Source organism: Beta vulgaris, chromosome 8 (genome assembly GCF_026745355.1).
Source record: "Beta vulgaris subsp. vulgaris cultivar EL10 chromosome 8, EL10.2, whole genome shotgun sequence".
In the NCBI taxonomy this organism is placed as follows: Eukaryota; Viridiplantae; Streptophyta; class Magnoliopsida; order Caryophyllales; family Amaranthaceae; genus Beta; species Beta vulgaris.
Genome location: NC_079209.1, coordinates 4,824,211 through 4,834,218, shown reverse-complemented (window position 1 = coordinate 4,834,218; position 10,008 = coordinate 4,824,211). Strand labels below are relative to the sequence as shown.

General features: G+C 30.5%; 2 long non-coding RNA genes and 1 pseudogene across 2 annotated transcripts; 1 reads left to right on the top strand and 2 right to left on the bottom strand.

Annotated features, from left to right (window-relative positions):
* Nucleotides 1–281: 281 nt before the first annotated feature.
* LOC130589789 (uncharacterized) lies at nucleotides 282–4,359 on the bottom strand (annotated as a pseudogene).
* A 2,450-nt stretch (nucleotides 4,360–6,809) lies between these two features.
* On the top strand, nucleotides 6,810–9,747 carry LOC130589795 (uncharacterized). Its single transcript, XR_008967458.1, has 2 exons — nucleotides 6,810–7,821; nucleotides 9,392–9,747. It is a non-coding gene; the product is annotated as an uncharacterized LOC130589795 (long non-coding RNA).
* LOC125492931 (uncharacterized) lies at nucleotides 8,470–9,024 on the bottom strand. Its single transcript, XR_008967459.1, has 2 exons — nucleotides 8,816–9,024; nucleotides 8,470–8,714 (listed from the first exon to the last, which is right to left on the bottom strand). It is a non-coding gene; the product is annotated as an uncharacterized LOC125492931 (long non-coding RNA).
* Nucleotides 9,748–10,008: the final 261 nt, after the last annotated feature.

Sequence of the window (10,008 nt, the reverse complement as noted above, 5' to 3'; positions counted from 1 at the left end):
TTTAAGATATGTGGTTTTCTCACTAATAATTTGTTCTTCCTGCATTTTCTGTTAGAATCTCTATGTTATCTCATTTTATTGTTCTTCTTCGTATAATTTCTGTTATTTTTTCACGTTTTCTGTTGTTTAAGCTTCTTTTTTGGTTACTTGCACTTTTTTTGTTCTTTTTAGAATTTGGTATGTGGAATTTACACTAGATCTGTGGAATTTCCGTCTTTTGCTGCTATTGGGGAAATTCTTTGAAGTTTAGGGTTATTTTTAATTATTTTTCTTTTTTTAAAAAAAAAATTGTCTTGGTTTATGATCTAATGTTTAGGACAATTGCAGCTATCAGTAATTTTTGGTATTTTCCACTTGATAATTGCAGCTATTTTTGGTATTAACTTGGGTATGTTCTAATGATGTTGCATTATTTCTTCTACCAAAAAAATATAATTGTAGCTATTTTTGGTATTCACTTGGTGTTGTGCTTGTTTGCTGATGTGATGTGATTTTGTATTGTTGTACTACTAGTTTTAGGACCCGTGCATGATGCACGGGAGTATTAATTGCTTGATAGCATAAATAATCATCAATAAAATTAATCAAAATATCGTAACATATTTAAATAATCATATATGAAGGCATCAAATTGTTATTTACAAAATGATTTTTCTAACGCAATCTATATGTTTGAAAACACTTCCTTGTAAACTACGTTTGTTGTACTTGTACGCACTCCGTGTTCTTTGTCAAAAGGAAGTATCTTCAGACCTTTTTTGCTCGTAACTCTGGAAACAGCAACATAAAATTGACCATGGCTAAAAACAGGTCTCGGGAGATACAGGCCTACATGAGACAAAGATTGTCCTTGACTTTTATTTATAGTCATAGCAAAACAAACCATTAAAGGAAATTGACGTCTCTGAAATCTGATAGGAAACTTGGTGGAGTCCGACGGCGTCAATGTCATTCTTGGGATAAAAACTTTTGCACCCACATTACTTCCGGAAATAACAGTAGCTTCAATAACACGATTACCTAAATGATTGACGACTAACCTCGTGCCATTACATAATCCAGATGTTTGATCAATATTACGTAGAAGCATAACGGGCGCACCAACCTTTAATCGTATGCTATGATTTGGGAGACCAGAGCATTTAATTGTATTGAGGAATTCAGTGGAGTATATTTCGTGGACTCCAAAATTTCCTTCCTCTTTGCTTATAGCATCCGAACTCAAATAGACTTTCTCTTCTCCTGGAATAGTAGATAGAACATTATCATTAACAATCTCCACTATCTCATTTGTTGGGGCCAAAATAGCTCTTTCTTGAAAATATTTAGCTTCCCAAATATGTTCCTGTAGGTCTGGATACGTGCTTTCAACAATTGCTAAAATCGGATCGGCCCCGGGATCTATAAGGATATCTTTTGCAATCTCGACGACGGCTTCACCATCATTAGGACCGCCAGCATTTCCATCTCCAACGCTTAGTATCCACTCTGAGAATTCTCGCAATTCATCAACAGAAGATTTTGAGGAACTTGATTGTAATCTCATATTGCGAGTAAGTGTAAGGACCTTACACGAATCCCATAAGTAAGACGAATTAACGGTGGCGAACACGATATCCTGCCTACTTCCCTTTGGTACAACTGGTAATATCTGCCTGAGATCACCTCCGAATACTACCACTTTACCTCCAAATGGTCGATGCAAGTTATCCCTATCAACAGACCTCATTATGTCCCTCAAACTTCTATCAAGTGCTTCAAAACAATACTTATGCATCATCGGAGCTTCATCCCAAATGATAAGTTTTGTCTTGATGAGAAGATCAGCTAACTCCGACCCAGGGCGAATTCCGGCGCAAGTAGAATTTTCATTTACATTCAAAGGGATACCAAATCTAGAATGAGCTGTTCTTCCACGTGGAAGGAGGAGAGAAGCAATTCCACTTGAAGCTACTGGCAATACAATTTCGCCCTTCTTTCTTATTGCAGCACATAATGTTTTCCAAACATATGTTTTACCCGTTCCTCCATAGCCGTAAACGAAAAATAGACCTCCTTCTTCACTCGAGACAGCATCCAATACTTCTCGATAAATCATCGACTGCTCATCAGTTAAACCTTTATACAATTTGTCGTGTTCCACGGTCATTTCCTCAATGTCATATGAAAGCTCATCTGCTATAAGCTTGTTTTGTCCTTCAAACATGATTAGTTCATCAGGAAACGGCATTTCACTGAATCTACGCAAGCTGCTACCATTACTTTGGAGCATGGTTTCAATCTCAGCCAATGCAAAAGATTCGATTTGATCATCGGTTAAATGCAGGTCTGTGAAACATATAAACAAAACAGTAACCTATATTAAGAATGCAAATTGCTAAAAAGTATGGTTTTTGACTAAAAAATATTTTCGTAGTTATTTACCTTTATTTTTTTGAAGACAACGCTGTTTGTAAAGTATGTCATCAGATAATAACTGCCATGTCTTATGCCAAACTTCCTCCGGCTTCGACATGCTACCAGATAATAGTAACATAGAGAACAAATGTCTTAGATAATACCCTGATTCTCTAAAACTTGCTTCTGTTATTGCATCGACATATTCCTTGTCATCATCAAGTAAACCCCTTGCATAGCAAGCTTCCTTGAATGTAGGACACACTACACCATCAACCGTTCTAATGTCTTCGTAGCATTTTACAAAATTTAATAAAGTTCTAAGGTAGAACTTCTCTCCAGATCCAGGTGAGACATGGTAGATTCGTCCTATTGTGACACCTCTAGATCTTGGGGTCCACTCTCTCTGTGCCTGTTTCCAAACAAATTTTGTAGGGAACTCCACATAAGTAAGCTCCCTAGCTTCTTCATATTTTTGGTTACATTGCATCCAAGCGAGGAATTTCGTATTGTCAATATGAGGTCTGTCTAGTACGGATTCTACATCCACATGGTCGTTAAACAAAACGGTTTGTTCTCCCGGTAGATGAAAACTTAATCTTTCAACAGCAGGGGTTCGATAATGTATGTTGAATCCAAAAATCCTCCAAATTGCTTCACACGCCGAAATATATCGGCAATCATAGTACATCTTTATTTCATCTATTTCTTTACCTTCACCTTCTTTCTGTTTATCTTGATAAGCCGCAGCCGTAACCCTATCATATCCCTTGTTTATATATTTGAACAAATATTTAATTGATCTAGATTGATTACACCATTCAACGTTTATGTGTCCTTGATATTTACGAAGCAATTCAGCATTATATGGGACAACATACCGATTATCAAGGTGAACCCCACTCTTCTCAACTGTAGATCCATTATCTCTTCGTCTGTACACTGGATATCCTTCATCATCTACCTTAGTTGCCTCAATAAACCTTTTGGAAAATGCTTACTGCATTGCTTGTCAATCATACACGGAGCATTTGTATTTGCTGAGCCACATGGACCGTGCATCATGTACTCGCTTACTGCTTGATATAGTTCTGGATCTTCAGTTTATCGGGCAACTCAGCACAAATAATCTTATCAATATCTGAAGCAACAGGGTATTTGTCTCCCTGATGCATGAACAACAAAATATGAGCGTGCGGCAAACCACGCTTTTGGAATTCAACTGTATAGACCACTGAAAATAAGCAGACAACAAAATTAGTTTTGATATTCAAGTTAAATAAAAGATACAACGATAGCAATCCAATTAAAAATAACATATAATAAAAAATAATAATATAAATAAGGACGATGTCTAACATACCAGCCCTAACCCTGCCAAATATTTTGCCATCTTTCAGATCTTTCACCAACTGGTCTAGTTTCATCTTAAAAACTCGACATATGATGTCTGGCCTATCCTCTGGCCTTAGGCCTCTTTTTTTTACAAATCTAGTAATCTCAGGCCACTTAGGATTACACGTAAATGTTATGAATAAATCTGGATAACCATACCATCTGCAAATAGCCATCGCATCTTGATAGTTTTCTCTCATATAACTATGTCCTCCTGTGAAGGAAGATGGCAATACTATACGACTTCCAGTCGAAGATCCCTCGGTTTCACCTCTCTCGACAGCACCTCTTAAATTCTTGACATTAGCAGCTCTCAAGCTTTGTTGGTTGTGTCTAAGAAAAGACAACCTTTCAGCTTCAATCATTGTGTAAGCATCAACTATGAATTGTTGTAACAACCTTCGAGATAATAGTATTGTTGCCGCCTCCAGAGCTCGGTCTTGTATTCTGTATGCAAAAAACTCACGCATTGTGAGTTTAAACCTCTTTCCTGTTGAACCGTCTGATGGAGTCTTATCCCTGTGCATAATATCTGTTCTAAATCCATCTTCTCCGTATGGAAATAATAGTGGATATTGCATAGCGAGGTAAGAAGGATGAAGTTCGGAAATTTGTTGTAGCTTTCCACCCTTAGTTTCGATAATTATATCTCTTTTGTCGGCACTATCAATATCTCCTACAATAAGTGCAGCTACTTCTGATGTTGTTGGCAAATTATAAGTTCTGCCATCAGCCTCTCTTTTGCCAATAAGTTTTAATTTCAAATTCTCACACGTGTTAGATGCAAACCTATCCCTAGCCATTCTAAAATTATGAGCTAAAGGGTTATTATGATCTAACATATCTTGTAATTCTGCAACTAAGCGATCTTCAAACTTGTCTGGGTTTGATGTACTGGTAAACATAATGAATAATAAGTTAGGATTTGAAAAGGAATATATAAATTAAACAATTAAAGTTACAATGATACTTAAATCCATTTACTATGTTGTACCTTGCAGCTGTTTTCCTGTTCTTTATTTCATCCTCAGTATCATATATGTACAGCTGAGAAAACTTTGGTCGTGCACCATCAGCAGGCAATAAAGTACCTATTAATGATGATTTTGACCACCAATTTTATAATTATATGGACCTCGACCTTTAGATGTAGGTGCAATAATCCTTCCACCCATTGATGTAAACGAATACATCATATTATATCCTCTTATATTTTCAAGAAAATGGTTGCTTCTATTATGTTTCTTCTTCAATAGATCATAAATAATTTGAGGTGGATGTTTTAGCAGAGGTAGCTGAACCTTCCCTTGCATGCAACACAACGAAAACTTTGGCTTGATGTTTTTGGATTTCTTGTTAGCTCTCTCATTGAACCACATTTCCGCGCCACAAAACTCACATACATGTGTTGGGTCTCCTAAATCTGAGTAGCTCTCTGTCAAAAAAACAAAATCATTAATAAATATGAGATATAAACATAATTAAGAAGACAACACAAGAAATCATAATAATAAGTACGACATTTCGCATGATATGCAATAGTTATTACAAATTATATGCCAACCTGTAACGATATCCATATAATTGACGTCGTTGTCACTATCGTCTTCTGTAACACAGTCATCTTGAACGGTAGTATTTGATTGGTCATGAGAACTTGATGCAATATTTTCATCTTTATATAACAGTCATAAAAAACAATACATTTTAGATACGATGTTAAAAGTACTTCAAATATTAGATACTTGTATTTAATAAGTAAGTAATAAATTAATACCATTTATAATTCTCCGTGTAACTGATTTAAGGATATTTGAACTTCGAACCACATGTCTCTTAGATCTAACATTACTATGAGATTGTGCCAATTCCAACATGTCTCCAGAAATCATAGAGCTGCCTATTAATTATTGCGTTTTAGTTAATATAAAAAAAAATCGATGTAATTATAGAATACAATCAATTCATTGAATAGTACAAATGCATACCTCGAGCTCTTTTTTCTAACATAATCTGCTTTCTATTACTTCTGGCAATATCAGAAGGAGATGGTGTGGCTAAAGTAAATGTCAAATAAATATCTTCATTAGATTTTGCATTTTAATTTTATTTAATCGTTTAATATAAATAATAATAATTACATAGCAGAATGTATGTAAAGCGTATACCGTTAATAACAATGCTGGTAGGATTATTGTTAGAAATAATTGTGTTTAGCGGTTCCTCAAAAGACGACTTAGAAGATGATGATTGCAAATCTAGAAAAATAAAAATTTGTATATTAATTATCTTAATATAAACATTCACATTTAATTACCATATAAAGGGAATTTATTATATATTTACCTATACGCCCCAATGGAGTAGTACAAATAATACTTGAATCATTAAATATTGTGCTTATTGACGGTGAATTAACAACGGATCCATCTGAATTTAATACGAAAAGATAAAATAAGTTTATATTTAACATACGATAATATTTTGTATAATAATAGCCTCCATAGTACACATCTATACCGTTCAATGAACGACAAAAAACATTGGAATTAAATACGGATTGCTGCGTGCGTCGCTAAATTGGCTGAAACTTTTTCACGTCTTTGCGATAATATTAGTTTTCTTTTTTGCCTTGCACATCGTTGTTCAATTATTTTGATACAAATTGATTTAGAGATCTTGAGGATACTGCAAACAAACAAAAACAATACAATACAAAAAGTGAATTAATATAATGACAATATAATTGCCAAATGAAAGCCAAAACAAAAAATAATTTGTTAATATACTAATTGATTAAATTTAGAATAAAATATTTTATTATGACTATATCATAAGTAATCATAGTATCACAAATAAATTAATATTGAGAGGGTTAAAGATAAAATGTTTACATATAAATTCTTTTTAAAATCCATGTTTTTTTACATTAAAATAGACTGCTTTCATTAAATTAACCTATATATTATTTGTTTTATTTTAAAAACATATAATAACATTAGTAACATACCGTTTGACTATGTATAAAATATCAAATTATAAGCTAACATGTAGTGATTATACTTAAGTCAAGACAACATTTATAAGCAACCTTTCTTATTATATTTATGATGATTCACATGCATTGCATATTAACTTCATTTCATTACAACAATATTTCCATTACTTCATTTCTCTATCTCTCTAACTTCTCTCTATACTTCTTTACAAAATCTTCATCTACTCAAAAAATTTCCACAAAATTTACTTCATTTCTCACGATTTTGTTCTACAAATTTTCTATTCTCAAACTCAAATACACAAAATCAACACCAAAAAAATTTCTTCATTTCTCACGATTCTTGCTTCGAAATATATCGGTAGGATATAATATGGAAATTCTACATATTTCCATTTTTTCAAAGTTTTAATTCGGGAATTTCTCAAATGTTGATTAGTTATGGGCGAATTACTTGCAAAATATAGTTGCATGTCATCATCTCAACATATTCAATATGGAAATTAAAGATTTTTGGTAAGTTTTATTTTTCTTTTTTTTTCGTTTTTTGTTTATATGGTATATACTATGTGGATATGTTGTTTTATATTTTTTTTGATTTTCCTTGTAAACATATGAATAAATACAATCTTTAGTATTCGAAATTTTATTTGCATGTAAAGTTTATGATGAATAATGGGTGAATTTAAGTTAAAAAAGTTTAATAGTAAGTGACAAAATAATTTCGTTTATATTTTTTTTTCTTCCAATAATAGTATATATGATAAATCTAAAATTTTAGTTTTTCTTTAATTATAATAATTCATATTACTGCTTATTAATAAAAACATGAAAACACAAAAAAGAAATCAGATTTTTTTGGTTCAAAATGTATCGGTAGAAAATAATATAGAAATTCTTCATATTTCCATTTTTTCAAAGTTTTAATTGGGGAATTTCTCAAATGTTGATTAGTTATGGGCGAAATACTTGCAAAATATAGTTGCATGTCATCATCTCAACATATTCAAGATGGAAATTAAAGTTTTTTGGTAAGTTTTAATATTCTTTTTTTTTCGTTTTTGTTAATATGATATATGTTATGTGGATATGTAGTTTTATATTTTTTTTGCTTTTGCTTATAAAAATATGAATGAATACAATAATGAATATTCGAAATTTGATTTGCATGTAAAAATTATCATGAATAATCGGTGAATATAAGTAAAAAAGTGTAATATTAAGTGATAACATTATTTCATTTATAATTTTTGTCTTCCGATGATAGTATACATGATAAATCTATAATTTTTTTTTTAAAATTATAATAATTCATATTACTCCTTATTAATAAAAATATGATTGAGTAGTTAGATTGCATGTTAATGTTAATTGAAAATTAAGGTAAGAAATAATTATTTTTGTTAATTTAAACATGTTTTTTTTCGTTTATGTGTACCAAATAATTTTTTCATTATGATTACATAATTTATTCGTTATAATTATTAATATTATTGGTTATTATTACAAATGTGATTGAGTATTTAGATTGCATGTTCATATTTCTTTAAAATTAAAATATTATCTTCAACATAATGAAAATAATAAATAAAGTCCTAATATTATTAAAACTTATAACCGTAGAATGTTGTATTTAGTGATATCATATCAAATGTTGTCTCTTTTAGTTTTCAAAAAACTAATACACAAACAAATATGACATCTATTATTACTATAACATATTTTATGTCATATATAATTACATATAGAGTAGTACAAAAAAATAACTACATTCATGAGCTTTTAACTATTTTAACATTATAATGGGAATATTATGGAATAGAAATACCATTAGATATGTCGCATAAAGGAGTTCTTTGAGTAATACAACTTATGTGACTTCTTTGAGAATGCAAATCTACTTGTTGTTCTTGACTAACATTATCTGCAAAACATCAAAAAAATGTTATATTTCACATAACCAAAAATATTAAATCATATATTATAAGGAAATATGTATAGACAAATACAATGAACAATACATACCATGTAACATGTTATGATTCTTGTTACGCTTTTTATGTAATATAGATTTCCTGTTTTCCCTTGCTAATTTGTACTTCTCCCTTTGCGTATTGCCAATTCCATATATAATTGGTGAATATGGATTGTCATTTGATTGCACTTGTGTTTCAAAACTTGTCACAACTATGTATTTTAAAATTATCAAATATGTCACAACTATAAACATTAGAAAAATGATGAAATTTAAGTTATAAATAATGATAAATATCTTACCATTTGAAATATCACTTAAATGAGAGCGTTGACTTGTAAAATCCTCTGTTACTCTTGGCGACAAAGGATGGGATTGGATTTCGAGTAAGTCTGCTAATTAAAAATAGAATTTAGTAGAAGCAATACTTGTATAATTAATAAAGGAACATATTGCCATAGAATAAAATACATATACATTAGACAGTATTTGATATTCCTGAAAGTTTAAAACTTCATCAATTGTAATTAATAGTCTTAAATATAATATTGTATTGAAATAATAATATTTTATTTGTTTTATTGTTTTCATGTGGATATGCATTCGAATAACATTCGTATAATCAGCCAACTTACAACACATCCCACAAATATATGAAGAATTTAGGTGAGAATCCTAATACTTATATATTATACTATTGATATATTATTTTTCTTTGCTTTAAAAAATGATTACTAAACCGTTTATAATTAGTTTTTATAAGAAATATTTGATATTCCATCAATATCGTGAAATGTTAAATGTAATAATTAGTTATTGTAATTTGTTTATAGTTTAATTGTAATCTAATAATTAGTTATATTGTATTTATTGGGAAGAAGATGGAATATCATATATTCATATATAAAACCTAACTATAAACGGTTTGATGAATACATACCTGTATGATATGCATGTCGTTTCGAACCCCTTCCCTTCTTAACATGACCGTATTGATTTGATGCACTTGGATCATCATTTTCATTATTCATTTCGAATTGATGAATGAATTGAAATGCTAAAAATAAATAATCATAGTATATCTTAATGTATTATTTGAATGAAAATTATAAACTATGAAAATTGATATACATATAAAATATATATTATGTAATAGGAATACATATCTACGTATAGTTGGCAAATATTTCAATCCTGATTTTAGCCTTAATTTTAGTTATCAAATATTACCTAGCTAAGATTA